General features: G+C 38.6%; 1 protein-coding gene across 2 annotated transcripts in view; it reads left to right on the top strand.

Annotated features, from left to right (window-relative positions):
- The window catches only part of LOC137237120 (uncharacterized), a 137724-nt gene that overhangs the window by 51105 nt on the left and 75476 nt on the right, over nucleotides 1-11143 (top strand). The window lies entirely within an intron of this gene.

Raw genomic sequence — 11143 nt, 5'->3', positions numbered from 1 at the left:
TTTAAAAACAAAAATATTTTTAGTTTTTTTTTGTTTTTTTGTTTAATGTTAGTATTGCGAATCACTTTTTAATTCTGGGTAATATTTAAAAACAAAAATATTAGATAATTCATATTATACATTTAATTTTTTTATAATGAATTTACATTTAACAATACAAAAAAGGTTCATATCAAAAATTTAGCGCTCTTCCAGCTTGTTCGTTAATTTCTTTTTTGTTTATATGATGCTTACTATTCCAGCTTGTTCGTTAGTACCAAAAGTGTAATTAAAAGCAAAAATTATTCTATCAGTCAAAAGTCCATGAAATCTCCAAATATACATATAGGTATATGACAAAAAAAAAACTAAAAAAAACAATTTTTATTATTTTAAGTAAAACTTTCATTTCATATGTAGTATGTATATTCGTATCCAATTAAAATTGAGAAACTAAAATATTTAGTTTTCTGTAGCATAGTCGCGGTTTTGCGGTAGGAGTAGTAGATATTTCAATTCTTCGGATATTTCCTCATGTTTACTAGGTAATTTCGATCTCCTCGATAAAATAAATGTGTCAGAAGTAACTAAAAAATTATTTAAAGTGTCCTCATTTGTGCCTATGCGGCTAATTTTCCTTTTTCTTGCATGGTCTCGACGATATGCTCTAAAATCTTTATTTCTGGATTCAGCGGCTTCTTCGGACAACTTTCCGATAGGAATGGAACCAAAATGCTCTATTATTGAAGCTCCGTGCACTAAAATTTTATGTACACTTGAAGGCATGTAATACCATTCATATAGTTCGACGTAAACTCGAATGGTTTCTCTGGCGTACATGTTGAACTTTTGTACATTTATTGAACACCCACATGAAAGTGCCCCTAATATTATAGAGAATCTTCGAATGAGATTTTCACTAACACCAGTTATAGAGGCGGTAGTTTTAATGTCAACGAAAAATCGTCTAGCGGTATTTCCATCATTCGTTGTACCGTGCCCTTGCTTTACCACGTCTACCAATAAACCAGTCTGAATAGTAAACATTATTTTAGAGAAGCCAAAATTGCTGGAAATTGGAAAAATTACCTAGATGTACACATATTATCATTAGGGTATGTCGATATGAAACCCGGTTACTAAAAGTGTCATAATTGTTTAAATTAGGCTTTACGAAAAAATGTTATGTAGCAATAAATTATGGAAAAAGGTCACAGAAAACGAAAATGTACATTTGAAGTCCTAAGTCCCAAATTTTCAATTTCGTTCCACTGTGTGCCGCCACACTGTTATTATGTTATTTTGGTTTATCTGCACATTCGTATGTTCGTTTCATTCGTTCACAATAGTACCATATTTTTGAATATGCAACACTATACAACATTATCAATCAGGTCGACAATTACCTAAGCGGTTTCAACTGAACCGCTTAGCCAACTGAACTCGATTCATTGTTATTGTTGCTTTCCATGTAATTCGATAAGCTAGCTAGTATTTTAATTGTAATAGTTAGCAGCGAAATACAGCTATTGTGAATTTTTACCTGAGTGAAAAAGAAGAAAAAGTACCAATTGTGGGGTACTGCCTAAAAAGGACCAAAATTGAAGAGAAGGGACCAGCGGACCAAATGGGGTTGGAAGGACCGTTTTTGGTCCAAATGTGGCAACCGTGAATGCGAAGAAAACTACCTTCCAAATTTCTCCACAGACAATGGTGAGTTTTTCGGTGATGGCAGCGTTACCACTTGGGCCAGAATCGCGGATAAAAGAACTGGTAACGATATTCGGTTACATAATAGGAGGACTCATGAAAGCATATAAACTTATAAGGTATAAAATTATATCTATTTACACACGCTTTTATATGAACGCACCTAGTAATACTCTTGATAAACTTGATTGTCTATCAGCTGTATTATTGCCGAACAAAATTTTTTTGATGTTATACAAATTAAAAAATGCCAAGATTAAGTGAAAAATCAAAACTAAAACGCATTTACTTGCTGATGTTGGAGCTTTCTGATGAAAATGCCTGCTGTAATGTCTGCAAGGTTGCATTCCTTTGAGTTTACCGCGTTTACACAATGAAATGTGCGCGTAAATTTATACAAATTATGTAAATGATTTTTCATACAAAATTTGAGAGCTCGTTTACGCACTAGATAAATTTATACGTTTACACACTTTATAAGGCATTTATAAGGTTGCATGAGTCCCCCTAATGTTCTGGATACTATTTTACCGGTAACGCTCAGAAATGGGGGCGTTAATCGATATCTATGAAAATTTTCTTTTGACTTGACATTCATCTGCACGGCGAATTGATTGAATTCGCTTTGCCACCACCTGATATAAATTCGCCTTGCACGCGTGATAGATTGCGCATTGCGCATGTAAACAAAAGATCAGCTGTTTATTATGGGCAATTCATACGTAATTTTCCATTAGCTCTTGATTTGTTCTCTCTTCCTTTCATTCGCTCAAGCAGTCAACTGTGACGTAGTTGCGCAGAACTAAACAATTTTGAACTTTGGGAGCTAAAAAAATCGGCACAATTTTACAAGCAAACAGTTCTCGTTTGCTTTTTCTTGCTAATCTATTACCACATACCCAGTCTGAAACATATACATAAACGTACAAATAAAATATTTCTAATACCTTCAATACCTTTTCGACACTTTTTTATTTCCGCGTGTTATTCCTGTATTATTTCTGTTTTTGTTAATTCTATACGACAGCATAACACTCTTAATACACGTCCAAAAATAACGCGATGGCTGTCAAAAGAATTTTGGTGCCAGGATCGCGAATCCGAAAACGGAAAAAATTTTGAGTCTCCGAAACTGGGAATGTGATCCATAGTATTTTTGCCCAGAACATTTTCCTGCGTTGGGTGGCCTTCGACCGCGCTTATAAAAAATACCCTGGTCGGTCCACCAATGAGGTGGGATCAAAATTAAAATCCCTTTGTATTTAATGCATTAAAATGTATTTTAAAGCATATCTCCTAGAGCTTGAACTGTTAAGATATATTAAATCTTATATTCCAACCTGCACTGTTTCCACAGTAGTTCTATTTGACGTTTTAATTTTTGATTTTAAAAAACTATAAAGTGGGGCCACATGCACAGTTTCACACTTTGTGAAGTTGTTCAGCCACAAAAAAATATTACAAAATTAAACACATACATTTTCACATGTTTTACAAGGCAAAAACATATCTGAATATTCTATTTTCTTATTTGACTCACGATTGGCAATAAAAATTTAACTTGAAAATCTTTGAAATATACCTGTCATACATGAATTAAAAAAGTGTTCCGACCTTGAAATATTTTTCTATAAAATTATCACACGACCATTGTGAGTCCACACAAGTGAAAAATCTTTCTATTCCTCCATTGCCATATCTACATCTCAAATAATAATTAACTGGGAGAAGGGCTGTCGCGAATGGCCAGAGAATGGAAGAAAGGTTGGTTTTTTGCTCGTCGTTATTAAATGCCATGAATCGCCCATTTGTGTTTCAAATCGGCTTTTATTTTAATTGTGCATACAGAAAATCAGACTACATATTGATTTTAATTTCTAAAATCTAGTTATTAGATAAAATATGAGCAGCCAGTTAAGCAACCATTTGAAAATTTGTAAATAATTCAATACGCCCGTCGTTTACAAATACTAATTGGCGCTTAACCGTCTAAACGGTAGTGTTCGTCCAACAAGGCGCGCCAGTCGCTCCTTCGCTCCGCCAACCGGCGCCAATTGGTCACACCAAGGGAGCTTAAATCGTTTTCCACCTGGTCCTTGCAGCGGAGTGGGGCCGCCCTCTCCCTCTGCTTCCATAGGCGGGTTCCGATAGAAACACTTTCTTGGCCGGAGCATCATCTTTCATTCGCATAACATGGCCTAGCCAGCGCAGCCGCTGCATTTTAATTCGCTGGACAATGTTGATGTCTGCGTATAGCTCGTACAGCTCATCATTAAATCTTCTTCGGTACTCGTCATCGCCAACGCGTAGAGGCCCATAAATCTTTCGAAGAACTTTTCTCTCGAACACTCCCAAAGCCGCTTCATCTGCTGTCATGGTCCATGCTTCTGCCCCATATAGCAGGACGGGTACGATAAGTGACTTGTAGAGCATGATTTTCGTTCGCCGAGAGAGGACTTTTGTTATTACGCCGGCAAATAATAAAATGCACGAATATACTAAAAACTCGTTTATTCACATGGCAGCAATTTTCGATTACAAATTTTGATTTTTGGAGTTTTAATATCTATAAAATCATATTTTATAGTACATAAAATGGTATTATTGAAATTAATTCACTTACTTATTCGTGCTTCCTCGGTATTCGTTCGTGAAAGAGTGAAGCCAAAGGAAGCCGTTGAAATTAAATTGAAATAAAATACAGAGTTGCATAGGAATGCAGTAAAACAGATATGAAAGTATTAAATTCTTAAGCTAAGGCTGCTAGTCCACGACATCCCGCCCCCCGTGAGCCGAAGGAGGGCACGCTATCTGAGGTTCACTACGCACGTCTAGTACTGCCAACTTTGACGCTGGTCTCTTCAAGATGCCATTTGAAGTTTTTATAAGTGCTGACCTTACTTGACCGTCTGCAGCTGGGTATACTTCCCGCACCATTCCACGCCTCCATTCGCCTAGATTACCGTCACTATCACAAATGATAACCACATCACCAACCTTTATGGGATCGACCCTCTGGTACCACTTAGTGCGTCGAGTGAGATTAGGCAGATATTCGTGAATCCACCTGCGCCAAAACGTCTGCTTCAGTTGTTGTAATATTCGCCATTGCTTCCTTAAACAAATTGTAGTCGAACTTGAAGGAGTCTGGATGTAGCTATGACAGCCGAAAAGGTAATGGTTGGGTGTCAGTGGATCGGAATCACTACTATCGATTGACAAATGCGTAAGCGGGCGAGAGTTAATCAAATTCTCAGCTTCGATGAGTAAGCTTTGCAAAGTTTCAATTTGTGGAGCTACTTCTTTCAGCGAAAATGCTAACACGCGTTTAACACTCCTTACCATGCGCTCCCAAATACCGCCAGCCGATGGATCTCCAGGTGTATTAAAAACCCACTCAATACCACGTCGAGCACACTCATCCCCTATACCTTCTGCGACATGCAACCACTCAATTTTGCTGGCTCCAACAAAATTCGTTCCTCTGTCACTGCGTATGCGAACTGGAACACCCCTGCGATTAACAAAGTTTCGTAGACACAAAATTACAGCATCGGTCGACAAGTCCTTGGCAATCTCTAAGTGTATAGCTCTTATTGTTAGGCAAGTAAATAATGCTACCCACCTCTTCTCACGACGTCGACCAATTGAGACCATGACTGGTCCGAAGTAGTCAAGACCGGCGTACGTGAATGGCCTTACGTAAGGTTCAAGTCGATCAGCTGGCAATTGACCCATTAGCGGAGGTCTCGGTATAGCTGCTGAATTCGTGCAAAACTGGCATTCCTTTTTTACGGATTTTAAAAGAGTTCCGACGTTCGGTATCCAGTATTTAGCCCGAATCGCACATATAATGGCGCCTGTATTATGATGGTAAAAAATTTCGTGAAAGTGGCGAACAATAAGTCGCGACATTGGATGTTCCTTCGGCAACAATACTGGTCTCCGTGTAGATAATGGTAAACACTGGGCATTGTCAATACGACCTCCAAGCCTTACTAATCCCTTGTCGTCTAGTACGGGAGTTAACTTAAACAACGGACTTTGCTTTGAAAGTTGGAGCCCCTCCTGCAATGATTTTATCTCGTCGCTGAACATTGTTTTCTGAATCAGCCGAACCAAAAATACCTCTGTTTCGTAGATTTCATTCCCAGATATTTTCAGTTGTACCTTGCAAAGCTTCGTATTCCTTTTCATTAGCGCAAGGAATTTTACCATGGCGTATCGTACCCAGGTCATAACTTTTAAAAATTTATAAAAATTTGAAAATTTTGTAAAGGGTATAACATTGACTTCCATACTGATTGAATATAGCTGCTTTGCCTTCTTTTCTGCATCGTTGTTGTTGTTAGAAATATCTGGAAATGATGGCCATTGCTCTTCGGTTTCCTTTAAGAATGCGGGTCCATTCAACCATCTGGAGTGTACTGAGAACGTATTACACGACTGCGGCCTCGTTGCTTCATCAGCAGGATTTAGGGACCCGGGGACCCATCTCCATTGAGTAATACCAGTTGTATGGAGGATCTCCGAAATTCGGTTACTAACAAATTGCTTGTATTGACGAGCATCTGACCGAATCAACTGAATCACAGTTTTCGAGTCTGACCAGTAGGTCACTGATTTTGGTTTTACTGTGTGACCTTCAATTATTATCCGGCTTAACCTCGTCCCCAAAACAGCAGCTTGAAGTTCCAGTCGTGGTATGGACATGGGTTTTAAAGGGCTACAGCGAGATTTTGCTAAAACAAAAGCAACGGTGGTCTCGTCAGTATGCAATATACGAAAGTAAGCAACAGCGGCATATGCTAACTCGCTAGCGTCCACAAATATGTGTAACTGGACATTGGCAGAAGGATCTTTAAGATACTGACTGTAACATCTAGGGGTATTAAATGACCTAAGGTTTTTTAAGGATTTGTACCACTCGTACCATTTATCGTAAACGTCATCAGGAATTGCATCATGCCAGCCTATATTGATGTGCCACAGCCTCTGCAATAAGATCTTTGGAGCCAAAGTCAAGTTAGCAACTAGCCCGATTGGGTCAAAAATTGACATACTAAAACTCAGCAACTCTGCCTTTGTAGGTCGTCGACTGCCTTCCAGAACGGCCTTCGGTACTCTAGCGAAAGTCAAATTGAAGAAAAAAACGTCGCCCTTAGCTTCCCAATGCATACCCAATACCTTCTCGCTAGATAATTCAGGTTTACACATATTTTTTGTGGTGCACTCACTTGTTGGCGCTGTTGTTATAGCCAGTAGAAGCTCAGTAGAATTGGAAACGAATCCTCTGAGCTCAAACCCTCCTCGTCCATGAATTTCTATAACTTTCTTTGTCACGATTATGGCTTCCTCAACATCGGAAAAGCTATCTACAAAATCGTCAACGTAGTGCCGGTTGACAATCGATTCAACAGCTCTTGGAAACGCGTTTCCGAACTTTGATGCATTTAAGTTTTTCACAAATTGAGCAGAACACGGTGAACAGATGGAGCCGAAAATCATGGCCTTCATGACGTATATATCAGGCTCCCTTGATATATCTCCATCACGCCAGAGAAACCGCTGTGAATTTACGTCTTCATCGCGTATATTAATACGGTGAAACATCTCCTTTATGTCCCCACAAATGGCTACCTTCCCTTCACGAAATTTGAATAAAATCGTCTGTAAAGATTTCGGCTGAAACTCCTCAGGACCCTTCATAAGCGTCGAATTCAAAGAAATATTGTCAACGGTACTGGCAGCATCGACAACAAGCCTTGGCTTATTGCCTTTATTTAAATTGTATACTGCGAAATGCGGCAAGTACCATACGCGCTCGTCTGACAAATTCGCTTCATAACTTTTAATTTTCCTTGCATAACCTTTCTCTACGTATTCTTCTATTTTCTTTTTGTGCCAGTTTCCGTATGCTTTATCCAAGAGCATTTTACGCTCTACCGTTTGAAGTCGTTTTAGCGCAGCATTATAACTATCTGGGAAAGTAACCGCATCTTTTTTCCACAATAAGCCTGTCTCATACCTATCATTGACAAATCTGGTTGTATTACTTAAAATGTTTTCAGCTCTAATATCGTCAGCTGACTTTATGAGGGGCAAATCAGTCTCAAACTTCTCCAAAGCAAGATAATCGGCGACTTGTTTTTGAAGCTCATCCATAGCAGTATCTACATGTACGTGACAAATGGTTGCTGAATCAGAACAATTCTCATCAGACCCAAACAAAACCCAACCTAACTTCGTCTCGTGAACAGTGAAACCTTCATTAAAATTTACGACTTGTAAAGGGCGTATCAAATTAGTATGCGGAACTCCTATCAAAATTTTCGGGGTCGCATTAGTATAACTCTGTATTGGTATTTCGTTTAACTGCGCATTCTGCTTCTTAAATATATTCGCTTCCAAAGTCTGCGGGGGCAACAACAACTTCCTAACAGTACGCACACCTTTCATAAGAAACTTTACATTATCTCTGTAAGTACTGGCAATTTCTAAATTTACGAGTCTAGAAATTTCATTAGTCGACTTGTTGTCGAACCATTTCAGGCGTAGTAATTCTTTTTTACCTGTAACCCCAATTTCATTTGCTACTTCTTCTTCCAATAACGTAACTTTAGCACCTTCATCAATAAAGGCTATTACTTCTATACAACCCTTTGGACCATGTAATTTAACTGGAAGGAATTTTAATAAAGTTTTATTTTGTATGTTTCCATATCCGCTTTTCGAACTCATTGACGATTCTCGAAAAGATTGACAGGAGCTGACAGTAGCTATAGGCGTTTCGGTTATCGCAGAGCTGCCATTAGTGGCATTTTGATTTGTCTGATTGTGCAGTAATTTGTTGTGATACTTCTGACAAGACGAAATGTTACACACACGACGACGCGAACAGTTATACATACTATGGCCCGGATACAGGCAGCCAAAACAAAGCTTGTTTGCTTTTACAATTTCCCATCGTTTTTCACAATCAACATCTTTAAACTCTTGGTATTGATGTAGCTTATGGTTGTCTTTGCAAAACAGGCACTTAAAATTTTCTTCGGATATTGCAAGTACGGTATTCGCTGACTTATTCAATTTTCTTGTCAGCTGTTCTGGGCTGTCAGATAATTTGTTTACTTCAGTGGCCATTACAATATACAAAGAAACTTGCTGTAACCATAAACTAAAGTCGCGAATTGTAGGGTACGGTGTATTTATTGTAAATTTGTGACGCGCCCATTCTTCGCGCTTATATAATGGCAACTTGCCCACCAATTCATCGAGTAGACTTGGGTTTGTAAGGTGCGGAACAGCTCCAGCATTTTCCAAAAATGCAACTAAATTGGTTACCATGGAACTGAAGTTGGCGATTTCGTTGATTCTTCCAGCGGTGATGGGTGGAAATAACCTTGCTTTAGCGAGCTGACTGCGTATGAGTACTTCTGGTCGTCCAAAATGGAACTCCAACGATGACATGACTGCATCCACGCTTGATGGATGTATTAATAATGATTCAACTTTGTTGCGGGCATCTCCTTTCAGTGCTTTTTGTAGCCGTAATAAATTTTCCACGTTTGTATATGAATATAAATGCGTTGTCTCTTTATAAGCTACAGCAAACATAGGCCACTCCTCAGGCAAACCAGAAAACTGTGGCAAATCTTGAATTTTTCGCATGAAAGGCTGGCTATATGGTTGAATACACGTTTGGGCATTGTTTCGTATTGGCGACGAAATCGGTACATGATTAGCACCAGTAGAATTGACATAGATCGATTTTGTGTTTGGTAAAAGGGGAGTGGAATAGTTTCCAATGGTATGACCTACTTGAGTTGCAATGGTTTCCATGCTGCTATCTGGCTGTGGATTCGTATTCATACCACAGATAGGCATTGTTTGATGATTGCGGGGTGAAAATGTGTCGACGTAAGTAATAGGATTCGAGTTAGTACAGTAAGGAGTGCTAAAAAAACTTGTATGTGGTATGTGAGGTATGGCAAAATTGGCGGCGGTAGATGTACATGCATTAAAAAAACTTGTATGTGGTATGTGGGGTATAGCAAAGTTAGCGGCGGTAGATATACATGCATTCATCGATGAGGCAAGTGTAGCATCAGAGTTGGCAAGTAACTCTAGTTTTGCTTCATATGCATGGCTGGCGGCGGTTGTCGATGCAAGTGTGTTTTTGAGACATAACCTCTCTTTTTCGGAGGCTTCTAAAGAAAGTTGTAACTTACGTATTTGCTGTTGAAGTTCTGCGAGTTTAGCTTCATTGGCGATCATTGTACGTTCATTTTCATCCTCACTGGACGATTCTTCCCTTGAATTTGACATCTTTGAAATCGATGTACCCTTTAAATTTCTCCTTCTAAAGTTGTAGCGTGTCATGCATATATGTAAAGTGGCGGATTAGTACAGCAGATTGTGGAATAAATATTAAAATCTTATTACGCCGGCAAATAATAAAATGCACGAATATACTAAAAACTCGTTTATTCACATGGCAGCAATTTTCGATTACAAATTTTGATTTTTGGAGTTTTAATATCTATAAAATCATATTTTATAGTACATAAAATGGTATTATTGAAATTAATTCACTTACTTATTCGTGATTCCTCGGTATTCGTTCGTGAAAGAGTGAAGCCAAAGGAAGCCGTTGAAATTAAATTGAAATAAAATACAGAGTTGCATAGGAATGCAGTAAAACAGATATGAAAGTATTAAATTCTTAAGCTAAGGCTGCTAGTCCACGACAACTTTACTTTTCAATTGCCTACCTAGTCCAAAGTAGCATTTATTGGCAAGATTGATTCTTCGCTGGATTTCAGTGCTGATGTTGTTGCTAGTGGTGATGCTGTTTCCCAAATAAACGAAGTCTTTTATTATTTCGAAATTATGGCTGCCAACAGTAGCGTGGTTGCCAAGGCGCGTATGCGCTGATTCTTTGCTCGATACAGCAGGTACTTCGTTTTGTCCTCATTCACCATCAAACCCATCTTTACCGCTTCTTTTTCCAGTTTGGAGTAAGCAGAACTAACAGCGCGGGTGTTTAGGCCGATCATATCAATGTCATCAGCACGCTTTTATAGAATATTGTTACAGTGCAGTTAAGTATTGGCAAATGTTTTAAGTAATCGAACAGCGATTGAACAGGTGATCGAGGCTGGTTAATATTGTGAACGTTTTTTTTTTTTTTAAATATTTGCTACTTGTATGAATTCACAATGCACACGCCATATCAAAAGTAGGTTGCCACAAATCACTTTCCTAGATTTCGCATTCGTGAGTTCATAATTGCTTCGTTCGGCGCAACTACGTCACAGTTGACCCTTGAGCGAATGAAAAAAAGAGCGAGGAAAAAGAGCTCAAGGAAAAGGGTCAATTCATACGCCATAAAAAACAGCTGATCTAATGTTTGCATGCGCATTGCGCAATATTCTTGTGTGATTTGTGGTAG

This window comes from Eurosta solidaginis, chromosome 1 (genome assembly GCF_040869045.1).
Source record: "Eurosta solidaginis isolate ZX-2024a chromosome 1, ASM4086904v1, whole genome shotgun sequence".
In the NCBI taxonomy this organism is placed as follows: Eukaryota; Metazoa; Arthropoda; class Insecta; order Diptera; family Tephritidae; genus Eurosta; species Eurosta solidaginis.
The sequence above is the reverse complement of the archived record's forward strand: the minus strand, read 5'-3'. Positions and strand labels throughout refer to the sequence as shown.